Genomic DNA, 18,237 nt, shown 5'->3' on the forward strand with positions numbered 1-18,237 from the left:
GACTGTTTTGCTAGCACAGACTGGAACATGTTCCGGGATTCTTCAGACAGCATTGAGGAGTACACCACATCAGTCACTGGCTTCATCAATAAGTGCACCGATGATGTCGTCCCCACAGTGACCGTACGTACATACCCCAACCAGAAGCCATGGATTACAGGAAACATCCGCACTGAGCTAAAGGGTAGAGCTGCCGCTTTCAAGGAACGGGACTCTAACCCGGACGCTTATAAGAAATCCCGCTATGACCTCCGACGAACCATCAAACAGGCAAAGAGTCAATACAGGTCTAAGATTGAATCGTACTACACTGGCTCTGACGCTCGTCGGATGTGGCAGGGCTTGAAAACTATTACAGACTACAAAGGGAAGCACAGCCGCGAGCTGCCCAGTGACACAAGCCTACCAGATGAGCTAAACCACTTCTATGCTCGCCCGAGGCAAGCAACACTGAAGCATGCATGAGAGCACCAGCTGTTCCGGATGACTATGTGATCACGCTCTCCGTAGCCGATGTGAGTAAGACTTTTAAGCAGGTCAACATTCACAAGGCCGCAGGGCCAGACGGATTACCAGGACGTGTACTCCGAGCATGTGCTGACCAACTGGCAAGTGTCTTCACTGACATTTTCAACATGTCCCTGACTGAGTCTGTAATACCAACATGTTTCAAGCAGACCACCATAGTCCCCGTGCCCAAGGACTCTAAGATAACCTGCCTAAATGACTACCGACCCGTAGCACTGACGTCTGTAGCCATGAAGTGCTTTGAAAGGCTGGTCATGGCTCACATCAACAGCATTATCCCAGAAACCCTAGACCCACTCCAATTTGCATACCGCCCCAACAGATCCACAGATGATGCAACTCTATTGCACTCCACACTGCCCTTTCCCACCTGGACAAGAGGAACACCTACGTGAGAATGCTATTAATTGACTACAGCTCAGCATTCAACACCATAGTGCCCTCTAAGCTCATCACTAAGCTAAGGATCCTGGGACTAAACACCTCCCTCTGCAACTGGATCCTGGACTTCCTGACGGGCCGCCCCAGGTGGTAAGGGTAGGTAACAACACATCTGCCACACTGATCCTCAACACGGGGGGCCCCTCAGGGGTGCGTGCTCAGTCCCCTCCTGTACTCTCTGTTCACCCATGACTGCATGGCCAGGCACGACTCCAACACCATCATTAAGTTTGCCGACGACACAACAGTGGTAGGCCTGATCACCGACAACGATGAGACAGCCTATAGGGAGGAGGTCAGAGATCTGGCCGTGTGGTGCCAGGACAACAACCTCTCCCTCAACGTGACCAAGACAAAGGAGATGATTGTGGACTACAGGAAAAAAAGAGGACTGAGCACGCCCCCATTCTCATCGACGGGGCTGTAGTGGAACAGGTTGAGAGCTTCAAGTTCCTTGGTGTCCACATCACCAACGAACTATCATGGTCCAAACACACCAAGACAGTCGTGAAGAGGGCACGACAAAGCCTATTCCCCCTCAGGAGACTAAAAAGATTTGGCATGGGTCCTCAGATCCTCAAAAAAATTCTACAGCTGCACCATCGAGAGCATCCTGACTGGTTGCATCACCGCCTGGTATGGCAACTGCTTGGCCTCCGACCGCAAGGCACTACAGAGGGTAGTGCGTACGGCCCAGTACATCACTGGGGCAAAGCTTCCTGCCATCCAGGACCTCTATACCAGGCGGTGTCAGAGGAAGGCCCTCAAAATTGTCAAAGACTCCAGCCACCCTAGTCATAGACTGTTCTCTCTGCTACCGCACGGCAAGCGGTACCGGAGTGCCAAGTCTAGGTCCAAAAGACTTCTCAACAGCTTCTACCCCCAAGCCATAAGACTCCTGAACAGCTAATCATGGCTACCCGGACTATTTGCACTGCCCCCCACCCCATCCTTTTACGCTGCTGCTACTCTGTTAAGTATTTATGCATAGTCACTTTAACTCTACCCACATGTACATATTACCTCAACTACCTCAACTAGCCGGTGCCCCCGCACATTGACTCTGCAACGGTACCCCCCTGTATATATAGCCTCCCTACTGTCACTTTATTTTACTTCTGCTCTTTTTTTTCTCAACACTTTTTTTTGTTGTTGTTGTTTTATTTTTACTTTTTTTGTTTAAAATAAATGCACTGTTGGTTAAGGGCTGTAAGTAAGCATTTCACTGTAATGTCTGCACCTGTTGTATTCGGCGCATGTGACCAATAAAATTTGATTTGATTTGATTTGATTTGACCTTCTCCAGATCCTTCAGGTTTTGGGGCTGTCGCTGGGCAATACGGACTTTCAGCTCCCTCCAAAGATTTTCTATTGGGTTCAGGTCTGGAGACTGGCTAGGCCACTCCAGGACTTTAATGTGCTTCTTCTTCAGCCACTCCTTTGTTACCTTGGCCGTGTGTTTTGGGTCATTGTCATGCTGGAATACCCATCCACGAGCCATTTTCAATGCCCTGGCTGAGGGAAGGAGGTTCTCACCCAAGATTTGACGGTACATGGCCCCGTCCATCGTCCCTTTGATGCGGTGAAGTTGTCCTGTCCCCTTAGCAGAAAAACACCCTCAAAGCATAATGTTTCCACCTCCATGTTTGACGGTGGGGATGGTGTTCTTGGGGTCATAGGCAGCATTCCTCCTCCTCCAAACACGGCGAGTTGAGTTGATGCCAAAGTGCTCCATTTTGGTCTCATCTGACCACAACACTTTCACCCAGTTCTCCTCTGAATCATTCAGATGTTCATTGGCAAACTTCAGACAGCCCTGTATATGTGCTTTCTTGAGCAGGGGGACCTTGCGGGCGCTGCAGGATTTCAGTACTTCACGGCGTAGTGTGTTACCAATTGTTTTCTTGGTGACTATGGTCCCAGCTGCCTTGAGATCATTGACAAGATCCTCCCGTGTAGTTCTGGGCTGATTCCTCACCGTTCTCATGATCATTGCAACTCCACGAGGTGAGATCTTGCATGGAGCCCCGGGACGAGGGAGAATGACAGTACTTTTGTGTTTCTTCCATTTGCGAATAATCACACCAACTTCTCACCAAGCTGCTTGGCGATGGTCTTGTAGCCCATTCCAGCCTTGTGTAGGTCTACAATATTGTCCCTGATATCCTTGGAGAGCTCTTTGGTCTTGGCCATGGTGGAGAGTTTTGAATCTGATTGATTGATTGCTTCTGTGGACAGGTGTCTTTTATACAGGTAACAAACTGAGATTAGGAGCACTCCCTTTAAGAGTGTGCTCCTAATCTCAGCTCGTTACCTGTATAAAAGACACCTGGGAGCCAGAAATCTTTCTGATTGAGAGGGGGTCAAATACTTATTTCCCTCATTAAAATGCAAATAAATGTATAACATTTTTCACATGCATTTTTCTGTTTTTTTTTTGTTGGTATTCTGTCTCTCACTGTTCAAATAAACCTACCATTAAAAGTATAGACTGATCATTTCTTTGTCAGTGGGCAAATGTACAAAATCAGCAGGGGATAAAATAATTTTTTCCCTCACTGTACAGTACCAGTCAAATGTTTGGACACACCTACTCATTCAAGGGTTTTTCTTTATTTTTACTATTTTCTAAATTGTAGAATAATAGTGAAGACTTCAAAACTATGAAATAACACATGGAATCATGATGTAGACTATCATTTGTTTTTCAACAGGACAATGACCCAAAACACACCTCCAGGCTGTGTAAGGGCTATTTGACCAAGAAGGAGAGTGATGGAGTGCTGCATCAGATGACCTGGCCTCCACAATCACCCGACCTCAACCCAATTGAGATGGTTTAAGATGAGGAAAAGCAGCCAACAAGTGCTCAGCATATGTGGGAACTCCTTCAAGACTGCTGGAAAAGCATTCCTCATGAAGCTGGTTGAGAGAATGCCAAGAGTGTGCAAAGCTGTTATCAAGGCAAAGGGTGGCTACTTTGAAGAATCTCAAATTAAAATATATTTTGATTTGTTTAACACTTTTTTGGTTACAACATGATTCCAAATGTGTTATTTCATAGTTTTGATGTCTTCACTATTATTCTACAATGTAGAAAATAGTACAAATAAAGAAAAACCCTTGAATGAGTAGGTTTGTCCAAACTTTTGACTGGCACTGTATGTCTACCTGACATATGTTGGAAGACATGCTGAAAGTTTGGGAGAAATAGGATACAAATGTGAATTTTTTCCAACCCCAATTTACACCACTTCTGTAAAACGACCCACCTACCAACTGTTTCTAATATTGGGGATCCACTCTCCTTAACTCTCCACTGTAAAACAACCTCCTGTCTCTGTATCAGTCATCATCATTCATTCTAACGTTTCATTCATGTTTTTGTGCCCAGGTTGTTGAATGAGGTCAATTTGAAAACCAATTTAGCAAAATAATGAAATGGAAACAGCAAGTATAGTAATAAGCAAAATCTTTCAAGTGCAAAAAGAATAATGGCCCATATTTGCAGCAGGGTATTCAGTGGTGTCCCCTCTTGGAGAGTCGACCTGTCTTCTTGCTAGAGCCACTGTTCTTAGAGGTCAACACTTGAGTAGTTGCAGCATCAGTACAGGAGTCTGTCTGACCAGCTCCCTTCATCTTGTCCTGGTCAACATCAAGCTCCAAAGCAACCATGGCCTGAGGAAAAAAATAAACATGGCTCTAAAGTGAAAAACTCACCAGAAGCAGGCGGGCGGAGCAAGCAGAGCAAGGCGGGTGGATAAGACAGGCAGAGCAGTGACTGTATGCTAGCAGGATAGTCCATATCTCCAATCATCTTTGTTGATAGCGATGTTGTGTTTCCATAAGTGGATGAATTGGTCTAAATTAGCATGTATGGTAAAGCCTCAACCCTTAGCTACCTTTTCCAATTCAAATGAGTTTGAAAAAAAGTTAATTATTGTTTTGTGTGACTACAGCGCCAGCTATAAAACATCTGTCCGATCTTGGTGGTGGTTGTGATAACTTCAGTTGTAAAGTGTCGTTTGTACAGGATATTTAGAATGGTGTAAGTGTCAGTCTAGAATCGAGGGGTGGCGGACCACACCTTAGGGATCATGGGGGGGTAACAGGGCGTCCCGAAGCACCTCGCCATCTGGGAGTCTGTCAGGGAGTCCAGCACGTAATGCCGCCATGTAAAGAGCCACCAACAAAACAACAGTACAACACTTTAAAGCCATCACAAATACAAGGAGTAAATGTCAAAATCAACCACTCTCTAGAAAGAAAGATGAGTTATGAGGTTCAGAATGTTTGATGTGACTGTTGGAATTAGGGCTGGGAATTGCCAGGGACCTCACGATACAATATTATCACGATACTTAGGTGCCAATTCTATATGTATTGCGATTTGATACAGTGATTTTATTGCGATTTGATGTTCCTAACATACTGCTCACAATACACTGAGTGTACAAAACATTATGAACACCTGCTCTTACCATGACATAGACTGACCGGGTGAATCCAGGTGAAAGCTATGATCCCTTATTGATTGATATTGTCACTTATTAAATCCACTTCAATCAGTGTAGATGAAGGGGAGGAGACAGGTTAAAGAAGGATTTGGAAGCATTGAGACAATTGAGACATGGATTGTGTATGTGTGCTATTCAGAGGGTGAATGGGCAAGACAAAATATTTATGTGCCTTTGAACGGGGTATGGTTGTAGGTGCCAGGCCCACCGGTTAGTGTCAAGAACTGCAACGCTGCTGCGTTTTTTTCATGCTCAAAAGTTTCCCGTGTGTATCAAGAATGGTCCACCACCCAAAGGACATCCAGCCAACTTGACACAACCATGGGAAGCATTAGAGTCAACATGGGCCAGAGTCATGAGAAAATTAGTTTTGATCAGTCATGGAAATAAAAGTGCTGAAAACAAATTGGCTCCCTATTTCAAAAAAGAAGATGGAGAACAAGCTATGAAGGAAAAGTACTGGAGTTTTGGTGCAGGTACAGCCAAGTAGCGCAAAAATAATATTGCGATATTGTCAAAACGATACGATACCATATATCGTAAAAAATGATATCCCGATATGTAACTGTATTGATTTTTTCCACTAGTTGTCATGGTAGTCACAGAAGACTGCCAACAAGTCATGTTCCATAGAATTACAATCAATCAGTTCTAATGCTATGATCACCTCTCCTTTATGACATAATGGATTTTCCATTATTAAAACAGGTTGATAGATACAGGACCACATTTTCTCCATTCACAAGTACCATCTCACAAGTTCAGCACAAGCATGATATGTTATAAAATTGTAACAATAAAGATATTACACATGTGGAAAAAATCCATTCTTGGCACAGAGGTCGGGGTCAGCATTGTAAAACGGATAAAGTCATGACTGGTACAGACTAGTCTGGCTGCAGACAGAGAGATCCACCTGGAGAGTTGCTCTGGAGTCAGATGGGAACTATGAATCCTAACAGTCAACATAAAGCCCTGGAGAGCCCTGTAGTTCTCCCCGGCTGCCTCTGGTCATGGTAGGACAGGAGAGGCCACTGGGCCATGAGGACAAACACACAGAGTCGCTCTGAGGCCCACTGTCTATCACACACAAACACACGCACGTATACGCAGTTCTGTCCATCTACATCGCTCCACTGTGCTGTGATCTCATACAAACTCTTGAGGGTCACCCATTCAATGAGACATGGAGAACAGGTCATCCCTCGTTCCCCAAACCGTTGAATGAGCAGGAGGTCTGTTCAAAGCCAGAATCATCATCCAATTCCGGTCCAGGAAACACAAAATGAATTCTGGCCCATTCTGGTCAGCCTGTCCAACATGTGACGACAAACAAAAGTTGTTTAACAGAAACAGAACGGGTATTGTCATTATGACAACATGGTTGTTGTCCGCTCTGCCCCTCTCTCTCCTCACGGGGAACATAAACAATTTAGCAGGAATTTCCAGACGGAGGACAAACTGAGCCAACCACCATATCGCTCTGTTCCGCTACTTCCCTTTCTCCAAAGCCCCATGTCCATTACCAGTCACTGTGAAACATGTGATTGTGATTAGAGGGCCCAGTCTCTCTTCTACAACTTCAACTCCGCTCATAGAGAGAGAGGCAGATTTCTTATTGTACTAGACTGGGAGGGAGTAACCCGACCTGTTGGCGCCGCCCTATTGGTGACACATGATCCACTTGTTTGTCTTATGGACACACTGGGGCTAAATTGTAGTGATCCTCCCCCTACCCTGAACTGAATCATTCCCCATGTTATTGGGTTTTGCTGCTAGACACCGAAACTAAGATATCTGTGAAAAGCAGACTGCCAACAAGCGGAGACAGGTGTAGATAATCAACACACACGCATACTACTACTACATGCTTTCCATCTGGCTACCACTAACCCGGCCACCAACTCTGCACCCTCTGCTGCAACTTGCCCATGCCCCCCCCGCTTCTCCTTCACACAAATTCAGACAGCTGATGTTTTGAAAGCGCTGCAAAATCTGGACCCCTACAAATCAGCTGGACTAGACAATCTGGACCCTTTCTTTCTAAAACTAGCCGCCGAAATTGTCGCAACCCCTATTACTAGTCTGTTCAACCTCTCTTTCATAACGTCTGAGATCCCCAGAGATTGGAAAGCTGCCGCGGTCATCCCCCTCTTCAAAGGGGGTGACACTCTAGATCCAAACTGCTACAGACCTATATCCATCCTGCCCTGCCTTTCGAAAGTATTCGAAAGCCAAGTTAACAAACAGATCATCGACCATTTCGAATACCACCGTACCTTCTCCGCTATGCAATCCGGTTTCCGAGCTGGTCACGGGTGCACTTCAGCCACGCTCAAGGTCCTAAACGATATTATAACCGCGATTGATAATAGACAGTACTGTGCAGCCGTCTTCATCGACCTGGCCAAGGCTTTCGACTCTGTCAACCACCGCATTCTTATTGGCAGACTAAATAGCCTTGGTTTCTCAAATGACTGCCTCGCCTGGTTCACCAACTACTTCTCAGATAGAGTTCAGTGTGTCAAATCGGAGGGCCTGTTGTCTGGACCTATGGCAGTCTCTATGGGGGTGCCACAGGGTTCAATTCTTGGGCCGACACTTTTCTCCGTGTATATCAATGATGTCGCTCTTGCTGCTGGTGACTCTCAGATCCACCTCTACGCAGACGACACCATTTTGTATACATCTGGCCCTTCATTGGACACTGTGTTAACAAACCTCCAAACGAGCTTCAATGCCATACAACAATCCTTCAGTAGCCTTCAACTGCTCTTAAACACTAGTAAAACTAAATGCATGCTTTTCAATCGAACGCTGCTAGCACCCGCCCACCCGACTAGAATCACCACTCTCGACGGGTCTGACCTAGAGTATGTGGACAACTACAAATATCTAGGTGTCTGGTTAGACTGTAAACTCAACTTCCAGACTCACATAAAGAATCTCCAATCCAAAGTTAAATCTAGAATCGGCTTCCTATTTCGCAACAAAGCCTCCTTCACTCATGCTGCCAAACATGCCCTCGTAAAACTGACTATCCTACCGATCCTTGACTTCGGCGATGTCATTTACAAAATAGCCTCCAACACTCTACTCAGCAAATTGGATGTAGTCTATCACAGTGCCATCCGTTTTGTCTCCAAAGCCCCATACACTACCCACCACTGTGACCTGTACGCTCTTGTTGGCTGGTCCTCACTACATGTTCGTCGTCAAACCCACTGGCTCCAGGCCATCTATAAATCACTGCTAGGCAAATCCCCGCCTTATCTTAGCTCATTGGTCACCATAGCAGCACCCACCCGTAGTCTGCGCTCCAGCAGGTATATCTCTCTGGTCATTCCCAAAGCCAACACCTCCTTTGGCCGCCATTCCTTCCAGTTCTCTGCTGCCAATGACTGGAACGAATTGCAAAAATCTCTGAAGCTGGAGACTCTTATCTCCCTCAATAACTTTAAGCATCAGTTGTCAGAGCACCTTACCGATCACTGCACCTGTACACAGCCCATCTGAAATTAGCCCACCCAACTACCTCATCCCTATATTGTTATTTATTTTGCTCTTTTGCACCCCAGTATCTCTATTTGCACATAATCTCTTGCACATCTAGCATTCCAGTGTTAATACTATTGTAATTATTCTGCACTATAGCCTATTTATTGCCTTACCTCCATAACTTGCTACATTTGCACACACTGTATATATATTTTCTGTTGTATTTCTGACTTTATGTTTTTTTTTTACCCCATATGTAACTCTGTGTTGTTTTTATTGCACTACTTTGCTTTATCTTGGCCAGGTCGCAGTTGTAAATGAGAACCTGTTCTCAACTGGCTTACCTGGTTAAATAAAGGTGAAATAAAATAAATAAAATAAAAAACTACCTGCCTTACGCTCTCTGACTGAGAGCCAAAAACACACCCATTTCACCTGCCAAGTTTCACCCTTCTCCTTAATCACTCTCCTAAAGTTCTTTAGAAGTTCTCTCCTCCACTCCCTAACTCCCACCCCTTCAGCTTCGGGTAAGGTTAAGGGGGAAGGTGTGTGTCTCTATGTTAGCTGGTGCGCAATCTCTAATGTTAAGGAAGTCTCTAGGTTTTGCTCGCCTGAGTTAGAATTGTCACGCCCTGGCTCTGGGGACTCTAGTATGTTGAGCCAGGGTGTGAGTTTTCATTTGTGTTCGTTCTAGTATTGTGTTTCTATGTTGGCCAGTGTGGTTCTCAATCAGAGGCAACGTGAATCAGCTGTTGCTTGTTGTCTCTGATTGGGAACCATACTTAGTCAGCCTGTTTCCCACAGTATGGTGTGGGATCTTGTTCCTGTGTAGGTTTGTGTTTTGCACCTTTGGACGTCACGTATCGATTTGTTGTTTTTGTTCGTGTAATCTTTATTTATTAAATATGTTCACCTTCCACGCTGCGCCTTGGTCCTCTTTATCCGACGATCGTGACAGAAGATCCCACCAACACTGGACCAAGCAGCGTGTCCAGGAGCCAGCGCCAGAGGTATCGCTAAAGGACATCAACCTCGACTGGGCCTGGCCCACACCGAGGAGAGACCCCCAGAAATTTTTTAGGGGGGGGCTCACGCCGTGGACGAAGGGGCAGCACGAGGCCGCGATAGAGCGGTCCAGCGGGTTTGCAGAGGAGGCCGCCAGGTTAAGGGGGCCACTGGTCACAGAGGAGAGGGAAAGTGTAGAGGCACGGCGAGAGGTACTGGGGTGTGTTACCAGTCCGGTCCGGCCCGTTCCTGATCCCTGCGTAGGGCCAGTGGTGTGTGTCCCCAGTACGGTCCGGCCTGTTCCTATTCCTCGCATCGAGCCTGTGGTGCGCGTCGTCAGCCCGGCCCGGCCTGTTCCTGCTCCCCGCACCAAGCCTATGGTGCGCGTCGCCAGCCCGGCCCGGCCTGTTCCTGCTCCCCGCACCAAGCCTATGGTGTGCGTCGCCAGCCCGGCCCGGCCTGTTCCTGCTCCCCGCACCAAGCCAATGGTGAGCGTCGCCAGCCCAGCCCGGTCCGGTCCGTTCCTGCTCCCCACACCAAGCCAGTGGTGTGCGTCGTCAGTCCGGCACGGCCCGTGCCTGTTCCCCACACCAAGCCAGTGGTGTGCGTCGTCAGTCCGGCACGGCCCGTGCCTGTTCCACCGGTGCCTGGTCCGTATCGATTTGTTGTTTTTGTTCGTGTAATCTTTATTTAATAAATATGTTCACCTTCCACGCTGCGCCTTGGTCCTCTGTATCCGACGATCGTGACAAGAATACTTCATGATAAACTGCAGACCATACTATTTACCAAGAGAGTTTTCATCTAGAGAGTTTCATTGCTGTCTATTTACCACCACAAACCGATGCTGGCACTAAGACCGCACTCAACGAGCTGTATAGGGCCGGCTCTCCTAGTGGCCAGTGATTTTATTGCAGGGAAACTGAAATCTATCTTAGAGAAAAGTGATTTATTCTTTGGATGGAACATTTGTAAAATACCGGGAAAATATTCAACCCTAACACCCACCCTTTCCCTGTCTAACAGTAATCCACACAGCCTCATACTCTCCATCTCATCACTTTGTTTTCACTGCTATCTACAGGCTTCCTCTATCCTTCCTGGATGTCCTGAATACAGTTTTAATTACATTTCTAGAATTCCAAAATAGGAAGTGTTTATATTTCTAATTTACAGATTATATTTCTAATTTACAGATTCGATGGGATGCTTTGGTTTTTTGTTTGATTTTAGTCAAAATTATCCCCCCCCCCCTCCCCCAGTGATGATTATCCTCTTTGCTAATTTCCCAGGATTACTCAGTGTTTGTCTTTAATTGAGTCAGAAGATTGTGTGTGTCTGTTGTCTGTCCGAGGTCATCCTTAAAGACCATTTAACCACCACCTTAGCATGAGCCAGTCTCAATGACGTCACCACTCACATACACAGACAGGATGACTCAAGTACCATGGAGAGAGAGAGGGAAGGTAGGAAGAGGGAGAGAGAGGGAGGAGGAGGAAGGGAGAGGAGAGGGAGAGCGTAGGAGAGGCAGGAGGGGTGAGGGAGGTGATAGAGAAAGTGGAGAGGGAAGGAGGGGGAGAAAGAGAAAGAAAGACAGACAGATACAGAGACAAAGAGAGAGACTGGCCTTGTGTAAGAGACAGAGACCTCATGGCTAAGTCTGTATATCAGTATGAACATTGAGCTCTGTCATTGCCTGGCAACGCTGGCCATGTACCAGCTCCTCCAATACACTGGATCTGCCATGAGTCTCTCGACTGGACACACACACGACTTCCCCTCTCTCAGTGCTGCCATGCATCTGATCCTATCCCCATGGAGAGGGTGGGGGTACTGCTCTGGTGCTGCCAGCAGAGCCACTCTCAGACCACAGAGCTCACAGCATTGTTTATTCAGCTTGGGTGCAATCACATATTGGCTGCCGGATGACGAGGAATAACATTCACAATGTTATTTCATAAATACATAATCATGACATTGGCATAAATAGAAGCACACAGACACATGCAAAGACAAACATACACACACACACACTGCAACACGCAACACCCCCCAGATAATGCGCAGTATTCATGTATTCACCCAGACATTTTCCACAAAACAAAAATAATGCCTACGTCTATTGACCATGAAAAGATGCGAGCAGATTTGGTCCCCAGTGAAGAGAGAGAGAGATGTCTTTGTTGATTATCTCCATTGGAGAGCCGCCTCCGTTTGGCTCAGCCTAATCAGAACACAAACACGCCTCTGTCATCTGGCTCCCAGCCCTCACCATCTCTGACACACACACACACACACACACACAGCGAAACATAACGGGAACAGCTTTCTCTCCTCTCTTTACCACATTTTCCTTTCCCCCTCTCCTCTCATTTATTCTCTCTTCTATCTCTTTCTTCTCTCCTCTGTCTGCCTCAGCATTCCTTGTCGTCCATTCATCTCTATTATGTCATAACATTCTATTTGGAATCTGTTCCTATCTTCTTCTCTTTTCCCCATTTCTTCTTTTGCTTCCCTTTCTTTCCTCTGTCCTTCTCTATCTCATCTAGTCTTAGAATGTCTCTGGCTCTCCCCAGGGTAGCAACTTCAGGGCTGGTATACATTAGCTGTGCTTCTCTCTCTCTCTGTAGTGCACACAGGGCAGGCAGGCTGGCTGATTTCAGTTGCTGGAGGGAATAGCTATAGCTGGGAATAAGCAAAGCCAATCCCTATGGGACCAGAGTTGCACTGAGTCCTCTCTGAATAAGAGGTGTTCACATCCTGCTCATCAATCCCCTCACCTCTGACAAACAAAGGGGCACAATACCCAGGGAACATGTATGAATGTTGGTGGAAGGGTGTGTGTCGTGAGTAGGGTGAGTGTGTGTGTGTGTGTGTGTGAGAGAGAGAGGGAGAGAGGGAGTGGGAGAGAGAGAGAGAGAGAGAGAGAGAGAGAGAGAGAGAGAGAGAGAGAGAGACAGAGAGAGAGAGAGAGAGAGAGAGAGAGAGAAACAGAGAAAGACAAAAGCAAACAAGAGACACAGATTGTGTTTGAATGCCCGTGAGAATAGCCCTACTGTATGTGTGCTGAGGAATCTGCGAGCCAGAGGCACTTGTTGCTGTGTGTACTGTATTATGAGAGAGCCTTTCCCCCAGTGCCTGGTCTGTTCCCTGGGCTGCAGTAGAAAGACTGGGCTGTGCCCTGAGAGGGAGGTCAGCAGTCAGCAGTGCCCTGAGTACTGGGCAGGACCCCACCACTCATGTGACCAGCCCACTTCCCTGGACATCTGCCAGGGAGAGAATAGATCGAGTTGTGTGTTTGGAGTTTTGCTACAGTGGGAAAAGCCTCCCTCGGTATGTGACTTTGACAGGGACGTAGGGGGCTGGGGGGCGGGTACGGGGGCCTTGGCTTTCTCAGCAGAAGTGCTCTCATCCTGAGACTGCCAAAGGTCAAGGGTCAGAGCTGCAACAGTGCCCACTCTCTATTTCTCTCTACGTCTAACAAAACCCACAGCTAATGGAAGCAGAAAGAGAGGCCTGGACACAGAAGCTACAGATGGTAGGCCACTACTAAACAAGCCTCTCATGACCCCTTCCCCACCAAACACTGTTCCTATGCATTCCATCCTGAGCTGTGACAAGGACTCTCCTCTGTCTGTCCATGTGACATCTGTCATCACACTTTTATTGTTCAGACATGTTTTCATTCATCTGGACAGTATGACACCTGATGACTAATGGCAATTTCCTGTCACCTGACACTATTTATAGGAACATGTAAACAAAACAATGCTGCCTATACTGTGATAATGTATGGCCATAGGATGTGATGTAAGCAGCTATCATGTTTCTTGTCCTGTTATGCACATTATGTATGTTCTCTTTCATGTCCTTTTCTTTTCTCTTATAGTTCTGTCTCTCATTGGCTGAGGTTAGTATCTGTTACTCCAGCATTTTGTACCTCGCATGAAGCCAAAAACCCACTGAACCAACCAGGGCAGATCAAACAAATAATGTTAGCCTTTATTCCATTTCAAAATCAACATGGACAAGAACACTTTCCTTTTATGAGAACCTACAGCATGAATCAAAGACTAAACACTGTATGTACAGTAATCCAGTCCCCCATAGTATTTATGGCTTTGTTAAAAAATACATCATCTTGAGTCTCTCAGGGTATAATCCATCTATCTTGGCCTCCATAGCCCCCTTCTCCCTCTCTCTCCCTCTCCCCTTGCTACACAAGCCCACACAGGAAAATAATAAACAGATGAGGTTGGATGGTATGGGAACGGCTCCCAGCCCCAGTGTCAGGAAGCAGCAGCAAGGCAGAGAGAGAGAGAGACCGACCATCCCTGTTCTGGTTCCCAGGCTCCCTCTCTCTGGGATGGGAAGAGCAGGCAGAGAGGGCAAGCCCTAGCCTGACTCTACACACACTCAGTCAATCCCACAACAGCAGAACCAGAAAAACCTGTGGCACACACAGTTCGTTACCTGTCATTCATACACACATACAAATACACGCCCTATATGCAAGACAAGCCCACACACACTCCGCTGTCCCGTTATGATGTACTGTTGTATGCTGTAAATGCAAATAGGTACACACTACCGGTCAAAAGTTTTAGAACACCCACTCATTCAAGGGTTTTTCTTTATTTTCACTATTTTCTACATTGCAGAATAATAGTGAAGACATCAAAACTATAAAATAACACAAATGGAATCATGTAGTAACAAAAAAAGTGTTAAACAAATGAAAATATATTTGAGATTCTTCAAATTGCCACCCTTAGTCGTACACAAAGCTTTCATTCAGTTTTAATAAGGTAGTCGTATGGCTGTCTTGCGTAATGTAGCTATGCTTTTTTGTGCAACACACCCACTCTGCCATAAAGGCCTGATTGGTGGAGTGCTTGAGAGATGGTTGTCCTTCTGGAAGGTTCTCCTATCTCCACAGAGAAACTCTGGAGCTCTGTCAGAGTGACCATTGGGTTCTTGGTCACCTTCCTGACCAAGGCCCTTCTCACCTGATTGTTCAGTTTGGCCAGGCGGCCAGCTCTAGGAAGAGTCTTGGTGGTTCCAAACTTCTTCCATTTAAGAATTATGGAAGCCACTGTGTTCTTGGGGACCTTCAATGCTGCATAATTATTTTTTGGTACTCTTCCCCAGATCTTTGCCTCAACACAATCCTTTCTCGGAGCTCTAAGGACAATGGCTCATGGCTTGGTTTTGCTCTGACATGCACTGTCAACTGTGCGACCTTTATATAGACAGGTGTGTGCCTTTCCAAATCATGTCCAATCAATTGAATTTACCACAGGTGGACTCCAATCAAGTTGTAGAAACATCTCAAGGATGATCAATGGAAACAGGATGCACTTGAGCTCAATTTCGAGTCTTATAGCAAAAGGTCTGAATACTTATGTGAATAAGGTATTTCTGTTTTTATTTGTAATACATTTGCAAATATATCTAAAAACCTGTTTCGCTTTGTCAATATGGGGTATTGTGTGTAGATTGATGAGGGATTTTTTAAATCAATTTTAGAATAAGGATGTAATGTAACAAAATGTGGAAAAAGTCAAGGGTTCTGAATACTTTCCGAATGCACTGTATGTCATCACCCTGTAACGTCTACTAGGCTTCTATGTGAAATAAAAATTAGATCTAGATGCACTATATGCTCGTTCACATACACAGACACACACACACAGACAGACAGACAGACAGACAGACAGACAGACAGACAGAGGGACATACAGACAGACAGATACACACTGTACTGTCACAGTGCTGGCTCACACAGAATCTTTGACACTCTGGATCATCGAGATCTCATGACATCAAAAACAACCTCCTCATTCACACCAGAGGCCAGAAATACAGGCCCCACTCAGCGCTGCTCAAACATACAGACAAAAGTACTGGCTTCAACTCCCTTTCTCTCTTTCTCTTCACTTCCCTCTCTTTTTCTCTCCCTCTTTCTGGTCTGGCAGAGTCGCCTCACGCAAATTAAACACAGATCTCCCATAGATTTGCAGATTGACAGCTGGTGCTAGGTGCCAGCACTTCCAAACGTCCAGTGGTCCACAAAGCCAGGAACACAGGATTATCCTTCCTGACTCTCTACAACAGCCAGGGAACTCATTCAGTTGGCGCTCAACACTCTCTCTCTCTCCGTTGGGTTTCTTTTTCTTCACATTGTCTCCTGTATCTAGCAGGCTTTGGCAGTGACAAACAAACAGAGCAATTAAGCGGGGCTGGTAATGATTGTGACAGTGCTGACGTCAGACACACAGCCTACCATGTCTTGAATGAATCACAGAGAGCAGGGCGGGCGACTGGGGTGGGCGTTGTCCACACACGTACACACACACGTACACACACACACGTACACACACACACACACACACACACACACACACACACACACACACACACACACACACACACACACACACACACACACACACACACACTGGGCTAGGTCTGCAGCAGACAGCCTTGTTAGTCTCTGTGTTGTGTCTGTGTGCACTGAAACATTGCTTAATATTGTTGGGTGTGCTAACCAGATTACAGTGAAGTACATTATGCACTGACTGATGAAAGCAAGGCTGTCTGATGTTTGTCCCTGTCTGTGTACATGTTTTCGTGTCTGTGTCTCTCTTTTGTTTAAAGGGGGTCAGTGAGAAATGTCAGGTGTTGCCTTACCATTGGCCATTAACTAGTTAGTATGGATGTCATTCTGCTTTACTAAGAGGATAATGCTGTCATGGCTCCAAATTTCTTTCCAGGAGCAAAAAATATTCTATAAACCTCCTATTAAGACAAATTGGTTATAATTGTTTGTTATAATCTGTGACTGTCTATCTGTCTGACTGATTGTCTGCCTGTCGGTCTATTTTTGTCTGTGTGTGTGTGTGCCTGTGTCCCTGCGTGCGTGCAAGTGTGTGTTAGTCACACGTTGTGAACATGTGGAAACAGGGCCATGCTCCATCTGATGATCAGACTACCAGGAGCCACTTCATCCACAGAGACCCAGAACAAAGAGCCCGACAAAGCATGATCACCACACAGTCTCTGCTATGCTACAGCCCTAATGCACTGCCTCTCAGTGTGTGTGTGTGTGTGTGTGTGTGTGTGTGTGTGTGTGTGTGTGTGTGTGTGTGTGTGTGTGTGTGTGTGTGTGTGTGTGTGTGTGTGTGTGTGTATGTGTGTGTGTGTGTGACAGGACGGCACTAAGAAGAAACACAAAAGCAAGAAAGAAAATGTCCGGAAGCCACAGTGAAATGGTCGCTTTGGTGGGTGTGGTTTGGAGGGGATGGGGGTAGCAGGGACAGGCCTTGTATGGTGAAAGGACAAAGACGTCTCATTTCTCCAGCCTTACTAAAGGTTATTTTTGAGGCATTCTGAACTCTCCCACGCAGGCACCAAAATGTTGGGGTTAGTTCATTTATTTATCTTTTGATGTTTTTCCGTCTAATGAAGCCCCAGAGGGACGTGTGGAGTTGTTCTTGGCCCTCCAGGCAGAGGAGAATGGGAGGGAGGGGGTGTGTGTGTGTGTGTGTGTGTGTGTGTGTGTGTGTGTGTGTGTGTGTGTGTGCGCGTGTTTGTGTGTATGTGCTGCATGACTGCAGCCTGAACAGTCACTGCATACGTCAATCACTGCAAGGCCCTCTGCTAATGTGACCATCCTGGGTATGACTGCACCCCAATCGTCCCTATGTCCCTGTGCCCGGCTGTTCCTGGGGAAGGTGTGTCAGTATCGGCCCTACCTCTCTCAGTGAGACAGCAGGGTGTCTGATAGGAGCATGGCCTGTCCCTGCCTGTTCAGACTGGCCCACCCTTCTACCCTGGCTGTGTGATTTATGTCTCTGTTCATGCGTTCAGACAGAGCAGAGGAATAGCAGGGGAATAACAGGCAGGGGAATGGGAGGCCAGGCCAGGCAGCGTGGGAGAGACCCTTGGGAGAGAGACAGCCAGCGCTCTCCCAGCCTCTGGAGCACAGCAGGGCCAACAGAGGGGAAGTGGTCTGACTCTTTATCCGGCTCCTCTACTCACTCACATTCACATACGTGCACATGATGGGCACGCACCCTCACATAGAACAGTACGGCCACGCACGCACACACACAGCATCACACTGGCTCTTGTGTTTGGTGAGAGAACTGACTTCATGTATTACTGTAAATGATGTCTGTTAACATGAATCAGCTATGAGGACAACCTTGAACTGGGAGACTGGAGAAAAAGCTCAATGGCTTGA

The sequence above is a fragment of the Coregonus clupeaformis genome, unplaced genomic scaffold (genome assembly GCF_020615455.1).
Source record: "Coregonus clupeaformis isolate EN_2021a unplaced genomic scaffold, ASM2061545v1 scaf0057, whole genome shotgun sequence".
Lineage (NCBI taxonomy): Eukaryota > Metazoa > Chordata > Actinopteri > Salmoniformes > Salmonidae > Coregonus > Coregonus clupeaformis.